The following is a 21,639-nucleotide window of genomic DNA, read 5'->3' on the forward strand; positions in this document are numbered from 1 at the left end:
GTTCAGAAATTGTGGGCCCCCACTTACCATGCCCCACGCAAATGGAGGGAACTTAAAAATTCAGTGCAGATGTTGTCTTTGTTCATATTTGACGCCATGACTGCACCGCTATCATGCAGCGGGACAGGCGGGGTTATAATGTAGACAATCTCCCTGGGGCCCCCCATGCAGGCAAGGGGTTCGGGCGGTAGCCTTCATTATAATCTGCCTATAACCCCATTACACTATTTGTTTTATTGCACATAGGAGATGTAGGACAAAGTGGGGGAACTCTGAACTTTAAAGCAGTGGGTCCCAGATATTTTGAATGCCCATGATGCCAAAACCATACAGGGGTGCACTCGTACTGTCGACTTCATGTACAACGCTTGGTGACAGATTCCCATTAATAGCAAACAATTTCTGAAGCAAAGCCAATTACCAAAGTACATAAACCATCATTATCCGTTAATTATAACCTGACATTTCAATGCTCTTTAAGAATAATTTGCTTCTGCAGATCACACGACCTCTGCGGGCCTACTCCTCCATATTAAGCTTACGGTATAATCTGACCCCTCAGGTGAGAACTCCTCAAGCACCCTGGTGGATTTCTTTTTTTATGCTTACGGAGATATATAATGCATTAAACTCCATGGCCCGTGTATCTACCAGAGTGACAGATCTGCCAGGTAATTACCTGTACAATTATTCATACCTTGCTATATATATATATTTATTTATATATCTATATCTATCTTACTGTAGGCCTCCCCAGCTGTTAACCTTGTGTAACAATTATCATCGCTCTCTCCTCTCTCCCTCTGTAATTAATTATTCAATGTACCTGGTTCACTGCACTGAATTATTACAGCTCGCTCATTAGGAATGAAAGGTTGCCGTCTATATAAACCGGCAGCTGTTAACGGTTAGGTTGTCGTATAAAAATTAAGCGATGCTTGATAGTCGCTATTACGGGTGAGTAAAGGTTACCATCACGGACTGACTGGTGACAGATTAGCCTTTGTTGATCGGCTCCCAGCTGTTTCCAAACAGTCATAAAACAATACGATTAGTTATCCTATTATCCCATAAGGAATTCTTGTTACCAGTCTAGCTATTGTCTTTGTCGGCAGTTTTCGATGACATGGTATTATGTTCCTCTTTTGTTTTGTTTTTTTTGCCCTTTTTATGAACTACACGTGGTCCATAGTCCCATTTATCAATGGTGAAGTACTCACACTCACACCTAAGGACACCACTATCACACTCACACCTAAGGACACCACTATCACACTCACACCTAAGTACACCACTATCACACCTAAGGACACCACTATCACACCTAAGGACACCACTATCACACTCACACCTAAGGACACCACTATCACACTCACACCTAAGGACACCACTATCACACTCACACCTAAGGACACCACTATCACACTTACACCTATGGACACCACTATCATAAATAGCATATAGTAGGGTGCACTCTCTACAATGCATATACACCGGCTCTAAAAGGGTTAAGCAGACTCATTAAGAATCCATACTGCAGTGCTGCCTCTGAAAAGGCGCTGATCAATACCCTACGCAGAATTCATTGTTCGCCAAGGTTCCAGTTTAACCGTGTGCTCTCCAGAGTCCAGGCTCAAGGTAAAACAGTACATAGCATCCAAACATTTCCCACAGTTTACAAAGGGAGGGAAAAATATCTTTCTAGTGTCTTCCTTTAATTATTTATGAGGGAAGGAAAGGAAAAAGGAATATAACTCGGTGTCAATTCTTTTCGATCGATCGCCTGGAAATTAGACTTGTACGAGGAGAGAAAACAAGGATCAGCAATATTTGTCTGGAGACGTCAGGGTCTGCCAGGGTGGAAACGGTGCAGTCTGCAAAGTAGCTTCCTGGTGATGGTGCCAGGTTGTGCGAGGGACTTTCTAAGTTGCGGTTGAAGGATATAGCTAGCTAATCTCTTATTTGTACTGTGACCTAGTTTTTAGCAGGAGAGGGACTGACTCAGGCGCGTTTTCTGTCTTGTTTGAAAGGGACAATTCTAGGGAAGAAATCGTTAGAATTGATTAGAACTTAAAGGGAATGTTCATGAATTATTTGCATTCTATATATAACACATTCAGTAGGGAGACAATGCTTTAGCTGGGACCCAGGCGCCTAATTTTCTATGGTTGGTACACACCACGATCGGGCACTTTTGAAGGTGGCACCTGTTTTAATAAGGAAAAGTAATGGTGCGTTTACACGTAACGATTATCGCTCGAATTTTCGCAATAACGATCGCATTTGAGCGATAATGGGCTCGTGTAAACACATCGAACGATCAAGCGACGAGCGAGAAATCGTTCATTGTGATCTTCCAACATGTTCTCAAATTGTCGTTGGTCGTTCACTAAAAATTCACAGATCGCTTCTTGTAAACAGATTCACCCTATGTGTGAGATGGGCTTAAGCGATCTTAAAAACTATCGCAATAACGATTTTTCTAATGAATTTTCTAACGATTTATTCGTCTAAACGCTGATCGTTATAAAAACCAAATTGTTGCTTCAAAAACGTTAAACGATCGATTGGGTGAATTATCGATTTGTGTAAACAGACCATTAGGGTGCCTTTACACAGAGAGATTTATCTGACAGATTTTTGAAGCCAAAGCCAGGAATGGATATAAAAAGAGGAGAAATCTCATTTTTTTCCTTTATGACCTGTTCTCTGTTTATAGCCTGTTCCTGGCTTTGGCTGCAAAAATCTGTCATATAAATCTGTCTGTGTAAAGGCACCATTATTTTCCTATTTTAGTATGACAGTGGGTCAGCTAGTAAAGGATCCGTTTGATCCCCACTGAGCACCACCACTCCAATCCTCCATGCCAGCTTTATATACATGGCTTCAGCAATGTAACCATATGACAGCTGCACAGCTGTGACTACTTATACTTTACTTACCTCCCGGAGCCAAATATACTACTGATACAACCCTCAAAGCACATGTGACAGCTCAGAGAGTGTCAGTAACTAGCTGTCAGTTTGTTTTCAGACGTTGCCTGGAGGAATAACGGAGGAACGCACAATACATTGTTATAACATAATACGCACCAGCATGGGTAGTTTATCTTGAATACAAGATTTTCGTAAGACAGAGAGGTGACGTATCCATTAGCTGCAATTCTTCGTAAAGGTCCATACACACATACAGGATCTGCAGCTGATTTTGTACATGTGAATGTGGCCTTAAAGTCTAGTTATCATTCAAAAAAACTTTGCATAAACCAAGTATAAGCAAATATACAAGACTCATATACGGCTGCTTTCCCCCACCACCCGCTCATCAATAAGGGCCCTATTACGCCGGGGTGAGTATAGGCCGGATAGGCAGATAACAGCAGTCAGCTGACCAACAAGCAAACACTGGTTCATTGGCTATTTGGGCCATTCCAATAGGCAGCAACTCTCCCCGTATAGTAGGAGACGCGATTGCAAGAAAGAGCCACACAAACTATCCAGCCAATGTTCTTGCACAACTGATCAAACCTTGTGAAATCCTTAGGAGCGATAATTCAATCGATCGATTTTGAGGCACCGATTTTGTTTTTATAACGATCATTGTTTAGTCGGAAAGATAAATCATTAGAAAAATCGTTATTGCGATCGTTTTAAGATCGCTTAAATCCTCACATAGGGGGAATCTTTGAAAGACTGTTTAGACAAAGCGATCTGCGAATTTTCAGCGAACGACCAACGTCAGTTTGAGAACTTGTTGAAAGATCATGATAAACAATTTCTCGCTCGTCACTTGATCGTTCGCTTTGTTTACACAAGACGATTATTGCTCAAATGTGATCGTTATCGCGAATCGATCACCGTTAATCGCTTAATCTAAAACCACCATTATATAAGAGTGCTCATTACCAAGATCTAATGTCAGGCTCAGCTTGCCTTTTCATTTCAGCTGCACTGAGATCAGGTTACAATGTCCATAGAAGTCTATAGAGAAGGGCCCAGAGTGATGGGTAAGCAGAGGAGGAAATGCAGGCACACAGACACATACTCTGAGGGCTTAGGCCTCATTCACACCATCCGTGACGCAATACACCTGGATCCCCCAAAGTAGAGCCCCCCGCAGGCTGGCAGCAGAGATGACAGGAGCGCAGAAGGCAACTACTTGTCTACTCCCCCTGTGCCAGCCGGCTCACATGTTCACTGGCACCGGGGAAGTAGGTGAGTAGTTGTCTTCTGCGTTCCTGTTCTCTGCCCTCCAGTCATTTCTGCTGCCGGGCAGCGGGGGGAATCAGAGTCGCAATCCGCACTAGGACATGTCCTATTTTTTCGCAGTGTGGATCACGTTGGGGGAATGGCTGCATTCACTTGAATGGTTCCTAAAATTGTCAGTGGTCGTGTGAATGCAGCCTTACTGTCTCATAGAAAGTGCTGAATTCACAGGTTAGACTGCTCAGTACTGCTCTGTATGCCACAGCAACATCTGTTAGTGTGCTACGTTGAAGTAGGGAAGAAAGATCCCTGTGTTTTTGTTAATATGAGCCATACACGCTGGTCTGCAGCTGCTCTGCAGCCAAGCTTAGGAAAAGCTGACAAAGAGAAGGAGCTTGCAGGGGGGGTAACTATGGGGAAATACTGTGTCAAACTGGCCCACCAGAGAACCAGAGGATCCTCCGGTGGACCCCAGCTTTACAACCTGCACTAACACTGACTGACATCATGTTCCTCACTGCTTCTTCATTGGTGGGCCCCAAGGATCATTTCCTCTGGTGGGCCCCACATACCTCAGTCCGAAACTGGGTAAATATGCTATACAAGTTATGTAATGTTTTTTAGGGTACAAACAAACACACCGTATACGCAGCAGATACGCAGTAGATCTGCAGCAGATTTGATGGTGCAGATTTGATGCTGTGTTCAGTTATTTAGATCTAATCTGCTGCGTATCTGCTGCGTATCACAGAGTATACATTGTGTGTGTTTGTGAAGTGTGACGCCAGCTCTATGGTGGTTGGCCGAGATACAAACGGACCCAGTGATGTTATGTCGTGACACCAGTGGTGGCACACCTGCTCTTATTTTAACCCCTTAGCGACCCATGACGTATCTGATACATCATTGTGCTGTGGGGGGAGTTCAGAGAGGGGCCTCTATTAGCCGGCACGGGTCCCGTTGCCGTGCCGGCTAATTAAGCCTCTAAATGCAGCTGTCAAACCTGACAGCTGCATTTAGAGGCTTTGCTCCGTGTTTCCCTGGTGTCTAGTGGGTCGGAACTCCCCCCCCCCCCCCCCTGATGCTATCGCGGTGGGGGGGGGCGATCTGTCCTTCTACCCATGCCAGGACTCAGCATCGCACTGACGCTGATCCCCGCTCGGCAATAGATTGCTTTGGCCTGCAGCCTCCCCTAATAAAAGTCCAAATCACCCCCCTTTTCCCATTTTATAAATATAAATTAATAAATAAACAAATAAACATATTTGGTATCGCCGCATGCGTAATCGCCCGAACTATTAATTAATCACATTCCTGATCTCGAACGGTAAACGGCGCAAGAGCAAAAAAATTCCAAAGTGCAAAATTGCGCATTTTTGGTCGCATCAAATCCAGAAAAATTGTAATAAAAAGCGATCAAAAAGTCGCATGTGTGCAATCAAGGTACCGATAGAAAGAACACATCATGGCGCAAAAAATGACACATCACACAGCCCTATAGACCAAAGGATAAAAGCGCTATAAGCATGGAAATGGAGCGATTTTAAGGAACATATATTTGTTAACAATGGTTTGAATTTTTTACAGGTCATCAGAAAAGTTATACATGTTATATATCATTGTAATCGTAACTTGAGTAACATATATAATATGTCAGTTTTACCCCAGGGTGAACGGTGTAAACACAAAACTCCCTGAAATGAAAAAAATTCCTTTTTTTTTTCAATTTGACAGTGCAAATGATTTTTTTTCCGCTTACGAATATTTTGGTAAAATAAACTCTTAAAGTCTGTCATTGCAAAGTACAATTGGAGTCGCAAAAAATAAGGGCTCATGTGGGTCTCTAGGTGAAAAAATGCAAGTGCTATGGACTTTTAAAGATAAAGTGGAAAAAGCAAAAGCGCAAAAACAAAAATTGGCTTTGACCTTAAGGGGTTAAAGGGCTGGTTGTACCTTGTTCCCCTGTGGACAGTTCTTTCAAGAGCCGGGGAGGAGGTGGCTGAACAGAACAACATGCACCTACCTCCCCAGCTCCAGTGCAGGGGTCCCGCCTTGGGCGCTAACATGTCACAACCCAAGTCCCCGGTCAGACCAGTAAGTGGCCGGGGAACTGGGAATGGGAACAAGGTACAGCAGACCCCAGTGCTGGAGCTGGAGATATAAATGCATGTTCTTCTGTTCAGCCACCTCCTCCTCGACTCTTTTGAAATAAATGTCTGTCGCCAGTCTTCTTGAACTTAACTTTATCATTGTGTACCATGCACCTTTACAGCTGTGCAGAACTGACATTGCCTATATATTGTCTATGTATCTGACGCTGATGTGTCAGCCTGACAAAGGCTTGCAGCAGTGCGCCTAGCCACTATGCTCCCAGCCCTGACATCTGGGTTCATTCTATGCTCCCGGCCCTGACATCTGGGCTCATTCTATGCTCCCGGCCCTGACCTCTGGGCTCATTCTATGCTCCTGGCCCTGACACCTGGGTTCATTCCTACTGTGTAACTTCTTATACGTGCCGCAGTCAGCACACCTTCTAGTCGCCTTACACCTCCTTTTTAACTAGGGCACTTTCCTGCACACGGCTGCCCCACTGCCACTGAATACAAATGTGTCTGCCGAACACTTGATCAATATAGAGGAGATTTAACAAAGGTTGAACTTGATGGATTTGTGTCCTCTTTCCAAGCTGCAGTTTCACTTCATAGACTCGACGACCAAAGACAAGCCCCAATAGATCTGACAGTATAAGTGTAAAAAAAACGCAATGTGCATTCATTTAGTTTGGGGCTATATATCTCCTACAAATATAATCTGACACCTTCCTTTTCATACTTTCATTCTAGCTTAAACCTGTTGTTTCTTCGAGTATATTATCACTAAAATCCTTCGCTGCGACAAGCCACGGTAAGAACATTATTTTATGCCTTCATGCGGATTACTGCAATATTTTGCCATCTGGCATTTACGCCTCCCATCTCTTACTCCTACAATCTGTTGTGATATCTCGGCTTGGCTTTTCCCTCTCCCCTGGAACACGTACGGCAAAGAGCGCTGCAGCATCTCAATATGGTATTACAGGCCTGCGGGATGTAGGGGTTAAAGCTGCCATACTGTCACGTCCACTGATGGATTTTACCATCATGGTTTAAGCCAACAGGGAAATTGTGAGAATATAATACACATATAATAACCTCCCCGTAACACAGATGCACTAGAAATCAACTCATTTTAATTGATAGTTATAGTGAATGTCTCAACTATGTGAGCGAACAGCTAAACACTCACGGTAGGTGACATAATATATGTGAATAATCACCTACAGCGGCAATCTATATTTAAGCATATTTCCAATATGATGCGCCTCCCCCTACCCTAAACGATCATCTGACTGTCAGTTATCTCTCTCACCCGTCCTCCCCATACACATGGCCTAGTGTTCCTGTATTCTCTATGGGGAGGTAAGGGTAAGCCGCAGCCACAGAGCTCTCCCTGTGGCCTTTCTCTCCAGAAACAAAGGGATTTCCTATCACGGCTGACCCCTATCACCACCAACATCATCTGTCGGTGGTTGTTTGGGAGAGAGCGCCATACACCTTAGATTAATGGATGAATGCACAGCATACAGACCTTTACGCATTTTAATACAAAAAAGAGCCAGACTAGCCAGATATCCCTCCAGGAAGGACCCAGGCAAGGGGTGGCCAGGTATCCATCCACAGACAGCTGTTTCAGGATGTTGCCCCTCATCAGTGCGGAGCGGGATTGTGGCTAGGTGGGAGCAATGCCTAGTAAAGCCATAAGAGAAACAGATCACCGATCTCAGAAAGACCAGCCAAAGATAACACTGCCGGCTGCTGGTTAAAGTGCTCAATACAGTGAAATCCTAGGTGCATTGCCCCCTGGGAAATATGAATATGCAAAAAAAGAGCACGAAGAGCCTCATTTAAGAGTTTTGGCTAGTCCTGTGTTTCGAGATTTTTAAATGAGGCTCCACTGGCTCTTTTTTTGCATATTCATGTCTCCCAGGGAGCAGTTCACCTAGGATTTCACTGCATTGATCACTTTAACTAGCAGCCACCGGTGTTATCTTTGGCTGGTCTCCCAGAGATCAGTGATCTGCTTCTCTTATGGCTTTACTAGGCATTGCTCGAACCTAGCCAAAATCCTGCTCCACACTGATGAGGGGCAACACCCCGAAACAGCTGTCTGTGGATGGATACCTGGCCTTGGTTTTTACCTTGTCATTACATTGACTTATGGGGCCACTTAATATTGAGGATTTGGTTTCCCTACAGGAGCCACCGCTTGGCTGGGATGTCTGGCTAGTCCTGTGTTTTGAGACTCTTAAATGAGGCTCCACTGGCTCTTTTTTTGCATGTTCATGTTTCCCAGAGGGCAATGCACCTAGGATTTCACTGCATTGAGCCCTTTGACTGGCAGCCAGCAGTGTTATCTTTGGCTGGTCTCCCTGAGATTGGTGATCTGTTTCTCTTTACCCATTTTTGCAGAAATTTTTTTATAGGTGTACACCTTAAGAAATCTGGTGCAGGAGGAGGCCTCATCTCGTCAGTGCCTTATCGACCCCCTTCGCCCATCAGGTAAGAGGTGGGCAAGGGACGAATCTGTGCCTTTTCCCTAGCATATGCCAGGGGCAAAAAATAGTAAATCTCCCCCCTTTAGATCTTTACTCGATATGTTGTTAGTGAGGGAGCAATGCCTTATCTTTTTTACATCTGAGTTTCACACATACAATGTAATAAAAGTTGTATCGTTGTCTAAATTGCTGCAGTATTCTCTTTACTTAAGTCAATATAGAAATATTTGTCCTCATATTATAATCCATATTTGTGGCCGAGCAATGGAAGGAAATACAGCAGAGGAGAAAACACAAAGAACATCGACATAACACAAAGCCTCGTTATGGATAAAACCCAGACATAAATAAGGAGATAAATAGAGATAAAGCAATCCATATTCCTTGTCTGTATTGATCTCTGTATTTTAACAATACTTCAAGGTGTTTTTCAGTGTCATATAAATGAAATGTAAGAATTATATAACAAAAAAATAATGTGGCTTTATGTTTGATCTGCATATTTATTAACACTTTGGGGGAGATTTATCAAACATGGTGTAAAGTGAAACTGGCTCAGTCGCCCCTAGCAACCAATCAGATTCCACCTTTCATTTTCCAAAGAGTCTGTGAGTAATGAAAGATGGAATCTGATTGGTTGCTAGGGGCAACTGAGCCAGTTTCACTTTACACCATGTTTGATAAAACTCCCCTTTTTTCTTTAAATCATCTTTCCATTACAGTCTTATTCATTCACTGTTTCTGGTATTTTTTCTAAAACATACAGTATACTTAAAGGGGAAGTATAAAATACTATAGCCTGCAGGGGGAGGGGGGAAATTGATTGCAAGTAGGCACTTACCTCTCCTTGTGCCCAAGGTGAGTGGCGGGAGCAGCCGCAGGACCCCCACCAGAATTCATTACCCCCCAATACCCCCCCTCCCCCCCGAGTTGTATTGACGTTACGACTCGGGGGGGAAAAGGCCTTTGCCAGCTGCTCAGCCAATCGGTGACTGGAGCAGCGTCGCCCCCCAGTCACTGACTGGTTGAGCGGCCAGTCCATCAGCCAGGTCGTGATGTGGACACCCCGGAGATCACGGAGTCCGGCGGGGGTCCTGCAGCTGCTCTCGCCGCCCACTGCGGGCCTGGGTAAAGGTAAGTGCCTACTTGCAATCAATTCCCTACATAATTTTATCAATCACCGAACCTCTCTATATAAAGATATAAAAATAACAGACAAACCATACTCACCTTCCTCTGATCCCTCACAGCTGCTGGCTCTTAGTCCTCACTGCTACTTCCTGTTACATGGGATGCCAACAGTGACCGCCTCAGCCAGTAACTCAATGCAGGGATGATACAGTATGTCTCTAAGCCAATAAAATTTTACCGGTCAGTAGTTTAATGAGAATTCGGCCTTGGACAGCTTCATTCACATTCGTCATTTCTTTTTCTTATCAAGTAAAATAAATTTGGCTTCTATAATTTACACTGCGCTCAGCTTAATAAGAACAGCGGAGTGCGGCGTCTACCAGCAAAAGATATCTGCACAAACCTGACTTCAATTAGCTAATTCACATTGGATTTACTACTGGAAGCAATCAGTTGATAGTGTTTGCATAAACGGAATATGCAAACACCCTGAGATTCACTGCTCTATACCCACTATACACAGCAAAATGCTCTGTTTTTTGGAGGGTTTTTTTCTCAGTAACATTCATTTGTATTCAGTCATGTACTGTAGATAGTCTGTGTATGTATTACACACAATGGTTTTTGTCAGACAAGTAATATCTTAATATCGTAGTGAAAACTGATTTCCAGATGTCAGTAGATCATGGTATAACTGGATGGTGCCACATACATTTTATTGCCCCTCACCCTGGCCCTATTATATGGCTTTCAACCACTGTTAGCCCTCTCTGTGCTTAAAGGGATTTTTCAGCGAAAATCTTTTTCTTTCAAATCAACTGGTTTCCTCTATTTAAAAATCTCGATTATTCCCATACTTATCAGCTGCTGTATGTCCTGCAGGAAGTGGTGTTTCTTTTCAGTCTGACACTGCGCTCTCTGCTGCCACCTCTGTCCGAGACAGGAACTGTCCAGAGAAGTATCAAATCCTCCCCAAAAAACTCTCCTGCTCTGGACAGTTCCTGTCTCGGACAGAGGTGGCAGCAGAGAGCACTGAGTAAGACTGGAAAGAATACACAATTTACTGCAGGACATACAGCAACTGATAAGTATGACAAGACTTAAAAGAAGTTAAATAAAAGTAAATTACAAAATCTACATAACTTTTTGAAACCAGTTGATTTGAAATAAAAAGATTTTCGCTGGACAACCCCTTTAATGCAGAGTAAAGCTGGTCATGGACATTTGGCCCTGATACGCTGACCACTGAGCATGTCTCCCAGGCCTCTTGATTCCCCCCTATAGCAGAAGTCAGGATAGAAAAGAGATAGGCAGTCACTAAAGTCTGGGGGTAACATTTTTCTTTACATTAAAAATACATTCAACCTCAGCCGAGCATACAAGTGAAGAAGTGGATTAGAAGATTCAGCTATATGTGTGTGCTGCTTACAGCTGTCTTAACTACTGTATATATTCAGCTTAAAAGGGCTCTCCTGTGGAAAAAAAAAATATTTTAAATCAACTGGAAAATTATATAGATTTGTAATTTACTTCTATTTAAAAATCTAAAGCCTTTCAGTACTTATCAGCTGCTGCATGTCCTGCAGGAAGTGGTGTATTATTTCCAGTCTCATACCGTGCTCTCTGCTGCCACCTCTGTCCATGACAGGAGCTGTCCAGAGCAGTAGCAAATCCTCATAGAAAACCTTTGAGGTGGCAGAAAGCACTGTGTCAAGACCCTAATAGTTATAATGGTAAGTAACTCACATTCAGGGTGGATTCAGGCATACTGGATCGCAGAGAATTTTACGCTGCGAGTTCCGCAGTTTGTATGAGTTTACATACACTCACCGGCCACTTTATTAGGTACACCATGCTAGTAACGGGTGGTCTTCTGCTGCTGTAGCCCATCTGCCTCAAAGTTCGAGGTAATGTGCGTTCAGAGATGCTCTTCTGCCTACCTTGGTTGTAACGGTTGGCTATTTGAGTCACTGTTGCCTTTCTATCAGCTCAAATCAGTCTGCCCATTCTCCTCTGACCTCTGGCATCAACAAGGCATTTCCGCCCACAGAACTGCCGCTCACTGGATGTTTTTTCTTTTTCGGACCATTCTCTGTAAACCCTAGAGATGGTTGTGCATGAAAATCCCAGTAGATCAGCAGTTTCTGAAATACTCAGACCAGCCCTTCTGGCACCAACAACCATGCCACGTTCAAAAGCACTCAAATCACCTTTCTTCCCCATACTGATGCTCGGTTTGAACTGCAGGAGATTGTCTTGACCATGTCTACATGCCTAAATGCACTGAGTTGCCGCCATGTGATTGGCTGATTAGAAATTAAGTGGTAACGTGCAGTTGGACAGCTGTACCTAATAAAGTGGCCGGTGAGTGTATTTGCAGCAGGTTTTTACTTCCCCTGCGAGTATGTAAAGCCCTTCCCCCATTAATCCACTGCTGCCCGGTGAATACATTGCCGGTCCACACTCTGGCCTGCTCCTGTGGCTCCCAGCTCCCCAACGTCCTGCTCAGCCAATCAGTGTGCGGCCCCGCCGCAGCCACTGATTGGCTGAGCAGGACGTCAGGGCAGCCGGGATCCACAGTACCAGGGACGAGCATGGTTGGGTAAAGTATTCAACAGCAGTGGTGGGTTAAGAGGGGCGGGGCTTTATATACTCACAGTGGAATGAAAAATCGGCAGAACTTGCAGTGATCCGGTATGTGTTGGAAAAGCTGACTTGACTTCTCTCAGCACACAGTGTGAAGGGCACCTAGGCTGGCACATGTTTGTCTCATTTCTCAATGAAATTGATGAGCCATTCACTATTAGTCGAGCTTCCATCTTTTTGGGTGCAGTAGAGCCCAACAGTAATAAAAAACTCACAAAATCTTGGTTGTAAACCGAGCGCCATGGATGGATTACAAGAAATAATTCCTGCAATTAGTTTTACAAATATGTTACTACTTGGATGCGTTCAATGGTTCCTATAGCAGTAAAAAATGCATTAGCTAATCTCCATAAATTCAAATAGGCGTTTTTTCCCCCAGAATAATGCTCTTTTTCTGCAAAGAAAAGGGAAAAAATATATGCGCGAGAAAACAAATTATTATAAAACATTTAATATGACGTGCACGGGTCTAATGGTATTCATGGCGGAGACGTAATGGAAGCTGGAGAGCGTCCAGTAAGGTTCAGCCCGGCACATTCGGAGTATAATTTCCCCAGATAACATCCTGACAGTATTACGGTTTGACTACATTGCTGCCGCATGTGTCAGGGTCAGCAGTGGATTAAAATAGGGGCTATTAAAGTAGGAGCCCGAGGCTGTCAGCTGTAGGGGTCCAGACATGACCGATTGAGTCTCAGTAGAACAATTATGATAACCTTGAGAAGAGGGATAAAGACATGAAGTGACAGAAGAGTTGAGTATCCTGAACCCTCCAGGATAGATCTTTCATGGTGAAACCTTTTTGAGTCACTCAAAACGGCACTGAAAAGGGGTCTTCTAACAGGGTGGTCTTCTCAAAGAACATAGGAAGTATGCATATTACAGGGTGGAACTAAAAATGTATATAACTAGAACAGAATGTTACTGTATATAACAAAATACAATCAAATTTAAAGGGGTACTCCAGAGGGAAAAAAATTAACTGGTGTCAAGGTTATACAGATTTGTAAATTATTTCTATAAAAAAAAAAAAAAACTCAAATCCAGTACTTATCAGCTTCTGTATATCCTGCAGGAAGTGGTGTATTCTTTCCAGTCTGACATGGTGCTCTCTGCTGCCACCTCTCTCCATGTCAGGAACTGTCCAGAGCAGTAGCAAATCCCCTCTCCAAGACAGTACGTGACATAAACAGAGGTGGCATCAGAGAGCACTGTGTCAGACTGGAAAGAATACACTGCTTCCTGTAGGACATACAGCAGCTGATAAGTACTGCTATTAAATGTCAAATAATCGAGCGTGCTCGAATCGCACTCATCTTTATTAGGCTATTAAAAGAGTTGCCTTCTTTCACAGACAAAACATGATCACTATCTAGGAGCTACTTGCCCTCCATGTTGAATTTGAGACCATCAAATTGCTGCCAGTAATATATACCCATAGGCACTGGAATTACATTAGTTAATATTCCAAGTAAACTACAAAAACTCTAGCCTGGAACTTTCCTCTATGAACATTCAGTGCTAGCTACGGCTTGATTTGTAGAATTACAGTAGAACAAGTGCTATGAAGCTGGCACCTCTGTAACCCCCCATGGACCATCTATAACACTGGGGTCTTCTTTTATCAATGAAGGAGTCACTACTACCCCTGAACCCATGAATCTACCCTCCTGCTCAACATCTTACTAGGTTTAGGCAGTGAAGGTTATGTGGAATATGTTTTCTAGAGAATAAAAGGGGTATTTCAGAAAAAAAATAAAAATAAATAAACTTTTCCCTTATCCACAAGATAGGGGAAAAGTAGGAGATTGCGGAGGGTCCGACCTCTGTAACTCCCACCGATCCCTATATCGAGCACTGGCTTCTGAACTATGAATAGAGGTGTGGGTGCGAGACGTGAACCGCAGCTCTATTTATTGGAGCGATGAAAAGAGCCGAGTACGCTGGAAGAGTGCTATACTTGACTCTTTCCATTGGCTTCATAGGAATGACTAGAGACACAGGTCACATCCCGTAACCGCTTTTCTGTTCATAATACAGAAGCCGGTGCCCGATATGGGAATCAGTGGGGGGTACAGAGGTTGGACCCCGTGATTCCCTACTTCTAGCCTATAGATAGTGGGAAAGAGTTAATAATGGTTTGAAGTTTTTTTTTTTTTTTGCATAATATACTGTTTATAATATATACACCAAAAAATAATATTGCCATCATGCCACGTTTGGAGACATGCGCCCTATGATGGAAAGTTCACTGGCTACATATAGAGACTATGGGGGACATTAATTAAGTCCGGCGTTTTCTGCGCTGGGCTTAAAAATGTCTCCGCATTGCCAACATTTCGCTGATTTATGTAGAGGCACACTGTGTGTGCGCTGAGGAAACCTACACCAGCTCGGAGCTGGCGTAGGTTTTCTTAATTTTTGGCGAGAAAAATAATAAAGTAAGCGGACCCAGTGTCCGTGCACCCCGTTCCATCGGCTCCCCGCCCCCCTGGGAAAGCGGGCGAAAAATAACCCGATGCAAATATTGTTTGCAAAATGGCCATTTTCCGCCAAAAAATAGAACTTTTTAGGATGATAAATGTCTCTCTACTACTCTGGGGTAAAGCAGCATGTGTGACTCCTGTATGTAACATTACTGAAAATCATTAATATGGGAATGAAAGCAGGAAGGAACAAAAGCCGAGCCCGCTACTCCACCAGCAAGACAGATGGAGGTTGTTTGATTTGGCTAAGTACTTGTGAGATGAAATGTTAATCCCGTTGCTGAACTTTCCAGTCCAGAGTCTGGAATGGGAGCTGTGGTTCACTCACTAAGTAATATGCATACATTATATAGAACAATGATTGTACTTTTAAAGAAATACAAATCTATTCTGCATTCATGTTTTTCTAAAAAAAAAATAATAATAAATAAATAAAATCAGTTCTGCCCAGTCTGACTGACTGTAGTTCTGACTACATCAGACACATGGGTTGCACCACAAATATAGGAAGGTTGTGACTGCACATCGGACAAAACATTTGTCCATTGCTTTTATTGATCACAGTTGTTTTATCCGAACAGGAAACTGGTCAACAGTTACATATCCAGTTACTGTGGTACTGGCAAGAGTTTTTCCTGAGAAAATTTTTTTAAATCACAACTGGATACTAGTTCCCAGCTTTCCCGTGTGCCAAACTACTCCTTTCTCAGTTTCAACGGGTGAAAAATATTTTTTAAAAACTGCCCCTTTAATGCCTCAATCAGGGTGGACAGGCTGTGCTACCCTGCGGTTATGACCGCCGTTAGGGACAAAATTGAGAGCAGAGTCTAAGGGTCCTATTACACGGGCCAACTGGCCCGATCCATATTGTACACAAGCTAGATCAGTGCTAGTTTACTGGGCCTATTACATAGCCCAATAATCGTTTAGCAAGGTCTGCACGAACATCGTTAGCGATATCCATGCAGCCCTTGCCCAAACAGTTAATACATTACCCATCCATGCTTCCGGTGTTCTAGTGTGTAGGCTTTCACCCCTTATCCTGCTCGAGGACAAGAAGCTGGACATCTGCTGCTAGAGGGTACCAGCAAGTTCAAGAATTGTCCTGGTATGGGTACTGGTTGTCCAAGAAGGCCAGACAGCCATGGTAGCAAGCACCATGGTAGCAAGCAGGGTAGGTAGTTGAGGGGCAGCAAGGTAGCCGAGTCAGATCCTGTAAGAAGAGTGATGGACAGCAACATACACTCACCGGCCACTTTATTAGGTACACCTGTCCAACTGCACGTTACCACTTAATTTCTAATCAGCCAATCACATGGCGGCAACTCAGTGCATTTAGGCATGTAGACATGGTCAAGACAATCTCCTGCAGTTCAAACCGAGCATCAGTATGGGGAAGAAAGGTGATTTGAGTGCCTTTGAACGTGGCATGGTTGTTGGTGCCAGAGGGGCTGGTCTGAGTATTTCAGAAACTGCTGATCTATTGGGATTTTCACGCACAACCATCTCTAGGGTTTACAGAGAATGGTCCGAAAAAGAAAAAACATCCAGTGAGCGCCAGTTCTGTGGGTGGAAATGCCTTGTTGATGCCAGAGGTCAGAGGAGAATGGGCAGACTGGTTCGAGCTGATAGAAAGGCAACAGTGACTCAAATAGCCAACCGTTACAACCAAGGTAGGCAGAAGAGCATCTCTGGACGCACAGTACGGCCAACTTTGAGGCAGATGGGCTACAGCAGCAGAAGACCACACCGGGTGCCACTCCTTTCATCTAAGAACAGGAAACTGAGGCTACAATTTGCACAAGCTCATCGTAATTGGACAGTAGAAGATTGGAAAAACATTGCCTGGTCTGATGAGTCTCGATTTCTGCTTGAACATGACAATGAGTTCACTGTACTCAAATGGCCTCCACAGTCACCAGATCTCAATCCAATAGAGCATTTTTGGGATGTGGTGGAACGGGAGATTCGCATCATGGATGTGCAGCCGACAAATCTGCGGCAACTGTGTGATGCCATCATGTCAATATGGACCAAAATCTCTGAGGAATGCTTCCAGCACCTTGTTAAATCTATGCCATGAAGAATTGAGGCAGTTCTGAAGGCAAAAGGGGGTCCAACCCGTTACTAGCATGGTGTACCTAATAAAGTGGCAGATGAGTGTAGATTCAGGATCAAGTACTGGCAGAAGAATTGAGATAGGCGGCACTGATTCATCATCAAGAGAGCTGAAATAGGCTGCACAGATTCAGTGTAAGGTACAGGATGAAGACTTGGCAGACTCTTTAGTTTCAGGGTCAGTAATGAAGATCATACATAGGAGGGTCAACACAGTGCACAAGGTTAAGCAACGTCAGATCAACAGGATCAGGTAGCAGATCCCCTTCACTATGGCATAAGCACAATATTCCTCAGGCACAGGTGGATGGGTGGGAAAGGCTTAAAGGAAACATCTAAGCTGCTGATATCTCCCTCTGCACCTCTTCCGGAGTTTCATCCATATGCAAATACTGTATGCTGTTTTGGTGCACTGTGGATAGAACTACTGTCCCCAGTGCACCAATCCTGGAGCACCCTCCGGAGTAACTCTGAGAAAATAAAAAACTAAATGAGCAATCCTGACATCTAAAGAAGCCATCATCATCCTTCCCCAATCCCGATGCGTCAGCCAACTTAAACAACAAGTTTTGTCAGTGTTGGAAAACTTGTGGTTGATTTATTAAGCTTTATCTCCATTTCTAAGTTGGCTTTGTTTAGCAGCGAGCGCCTCATTACCCACCAGGCGTGTGCTTCGTTGCCTCATGAATAACAGCATATGCTACACTAGGTCTAAATATGCTTAGTAATATCCAGTTTGGTTCAGTTTAGAAAAAAAAAAGTCACCCATTACTATGTGCGGGCAATCATACTACGACATTGTACCTCCAGTCAAATGTCGGGCATGCATGGATCACATGTTAATTAACATTGTATAATGTGGACCAGTATCACTTGGACAACAGCTGTCGCTACTTAGTCGAAGCAATTAAATGAATTATATATAGGATAATGCAGGCGGCCAAATGGTAACGACAACAGTGACATCTGCAGGTTGTAAGTCACTATTAGTCGTCATCCAAAACACATCCAGAGGAGCAGAAGCTTTATAAATAATAAATGCAATTCCGAGTTCTAGATTGTTTACCTATTGCAATAAATTGCGGCGCTCCATCACATTACACGCCATATTTACAGCTATGGATTAAAATGTTCTCATGTTGGTGGCTTGGTAATCCCAAACTCTGGCCGTAATAAGCAACCAAGACGGACGTAGCGTTATAGATTTACTATGCACTAATGTCATCGAGTTTGGAATGACTAGTTTTTTTTTTTTACTGCTGATACTTGGTGCAAGGTACAGATAAAAAGAACACCAATTATAGTCAACATACTAACATTATGATGGATTATTATAAGGGTTCTTTATGATTTATGTGTACTTCAGGTAACTTTTCTGAGAAACTTGTCATATATATCCATCAGCACAGGCGGACACCCATAAAACTTGATTTTCCAATTAAACTTATACATACATGTTACATATACATATACATATTCTGTTACCAATCCATGGAGTATGGTCTGCAGTTAGTGGATCTAAGAATAAAGGTCCCCATACACTTTGGGAGTCATTTATCAAGCCTGGAGTAGGAGTATGCCAGTCGTAAATATAGCCCCATCCCCGTTCCCCGTCCGGATTTACTAAGAGGAGTACGCCTCCAAGTAAAGCCAACAGACCCTGTGCCATTGCGGAACAAATCTACATCTGCTTGGGAGCCGTGTAGATTTTTATCATGACGTACGCCTCCCCTCCTTGCTCTGCCCTCCCCCCCATTCAAGTGAGCTGGGGTTATAAGTGGCGTACGCCAGGGAAAAGGCAAGAATCTGTGCTTTCTTGCTGGCGTGAGCAAGATGCCCATTCTTTATAAATCTCTCACTTTATATCTTACCTGCTGTAAGCCATCAGTAAAAAGGGTAGGGGGCTTTTCCAAGACTCCACCTACAGATGATGTTGGTAGACATATGGGTCAGGCATGATGGAATTCAACTGCTTGACCCCTTTGTTCTCAAAGAGAGAAGTCCCTGCCAGAGCTGTCTGGGTACAGTTTACCCCTTATTCTAACAGTGCCAATCTCTGCTACTGGGCACTTCCTGTTCTCCTTCCAACACATAGGAAAAGCCTGCTCAATCAATCAGTGGCGGTGGTGGATTAAAGTGATTGGCCTAGACCACATTTCCTAGAAGAAAGCAGTGTGTGGTTTAGCTGGTGACATGTTATTTTTTTTCCCAGAGCTTATCTAGGATTACAAAAACACAGCCACTTTCTTCCACAAACAGTGCCATCCCTGTCTTCAGGTTGTGTGTAGTATTATTACTCCTCTCTACTATTCACATCAATGGAACTAAACTGTAATACTACACAGAGTAGCGCTGCGTTAAGGCATTGTCCTGCATAACCCCTTGAAATATAAAGTTAATTCTCCAAAGCCCTTTAAAAAGGGATTTGTCATGTTTCACATAGTATATCTAATCGCAGCACCAGGTAGAGGTTACAAATCCCTTCATATGCATAATATATTTTTGGGAATTTCTAGTAGGAAGCCAAGCAATTAGAATTGTTCCTTATATGCAAATGAGCAGCAAGTGCCCACAGGGCGGGGAGATCTCCTCAAGTGCCCAGCTTCCATAACAGCTTGGAGGTTTCCAATCAAATGCAAGAGAAGGAGGCAAGCACCAATAGGAGATGGAAATGCTGAGCACGTGAGACAATTGGCTCCATCCTATGGGCACTTAAGATAATTGTCCCTGCCCTATGGGCACTTGAGGTGATTGTCCCTGCCCTATGGGCACTTGCTGCTCATTTGCATATATGAAAATATGTTAACTGCTTTCTCATTTGCAAAATTTGTTATGTGTAAAGGTATGTCTGTGAAGATGCTTTTATTTTCTACCCAGAGGAAAGACTGTGTAAAAAATTCTCTGTAAACTTATGGCCAGGAAAGTCATCCTAAGCCTGCCCACGGGTCATACTTTATTTGCTTTCTCTGACTAGGTCAGGTGCCTTTTTCAGCCCAGGCTCGCTCTCAATAAGTCAACCTGGTATCTGAATATATAAAAGGTATCATCCGCTAGCATGATGTGTGTAGCATTGCTTTTAGCTGAAGGTGAGCCCCTGTCATATCTGGCAGTAATTTGTATTCACACCTCGGGCTGGTGACAGGTTAGCTCTGTGCTGATACACGTAATTAGCTTTTTTATTCCATGTTATTTATTCTCTCGGTAACCTGCTTATTTACCATGTGACGGCGCAGCAAAGAACGGCCGGCGCAGCAATGAATCAAAGTTTTATTTATGCGGAGGTAAGTATTATCATTTTATTCAATAAGCATTTATTACTATTCTATTTAATTATAAAGCCTTGCTCCTGAAGTTTGCAGCAGATGGCCCGGTACTATGGCGAATTTGCCCCGGAATGATGAATTGTTGTTCAAAACATTATAATAAATGTGTTATTTAATATAGAAACTGCTAGGGCCGAGAATGCACACGCAGTCATTTCATTACGTTCACAGGTTTAACCCCTGGCTTGCTACTGGGTGTAATGTATTGGAAAACACAATGTGGTCACAGACATGCTGCTGCATACAGACAATGCTGGCTGCGCAATTACATTTCATGCCGGGCTATGATTTAATGGAGGACAATGCAGCGCATATAAGCGCCCGTGTGAGTACATGTTTTCCCTCTGACATCATTTTCATATACGGTAGAGTTAGATTATCTCTACATGCTTATCTTAATGAAGACTGAAATTGCCTTTCCGGTAACATTTGATTTATTACCTAATAGATGTAGGCTTGGATTATATGTATTCATCGGGAAAAAAATGCCTTGTGTCAATCACAGATGAAGCTACCAAGAAGGCTGCAATTCAGGGGGGGGGGGGGGGTCCCTACCTTAGTTCGGGCACTTTAAGGTATATACTGAATCAAATTTCAAAAGATTTTTTAAAACTTGCATGGTGTTATTAGCTTAGAGAGCAGATAGAATAATCCTCAGCTTCCTGCACATAGCACTAGCTAAGCCTGGCCACGGGACCAGCTGAGTATGGGGTTTTGTTTGTTTTTTATACTACAAAAGGGAGATACCTATATCAGAGATATTACATTCTGGGGGCCAAATACAGGAGGATTACCTAAAGAGGGGATGCCTTTATGAGGAATACTACCTACTGGGGGAGCCAACTACCGGGTGATGGCACCCTATGGGGGCCTAACTACTACATGGGCGCATAGAGGAGATTAATACTATATGAGGGATAAACAGAGGTGCCTAACTAATATTAAGGGACACAGGGGAGACTTTTACTTTACAGGGTCACAGAGAAAACCTAACTACTATATGGGGGCACAGGGGGTCTATACTTACATTTGTGCTGGAGCAAGTAATCTAAAATGTTTCTCTGGCAGATTCTACATAGATGTCAGATTCTACAGTCATCGCTTGGCTCGTGCTCAGGTTTAGGATAAATGAAAAA

At 43.4% G+C, this 21,639-nt stretch overlaps 1 long non-coding RNA gene across 1 annotated transcript; it reads left to right on the forward strand.

Annotated features, from left to right (window-relative positions):
* The first annotated feature begins 20,179 nt into the window (after positions 1–20,179).
* Positions 20,180–21,639, forward strand: LOC138765739 (uncharacterized). The gene is made up of 3 exons (XR_011358629.1): positions 20,180–20,461; positions 20,675–20,828; positions 21,572–21,639. It is a non-coding gene; the product is annotated as an uncharacterized lncRNA (long non-coding RNA).

Source organism: Dendropsophus ebraccatus, chromosome 10 (genome assembly GCF_027789765.1).
Source record: "Dendropsophus ebraccatus isolate aDenEbr1 chromosome 10, aDenEbr1.pat, whole genome shotgun sequence".
NCBI lineage: Eukaryota > Metazoa > Chordata > Amphibia > Anura > Hylidae > Dendropsophus > Dendropsophus ebraccatus.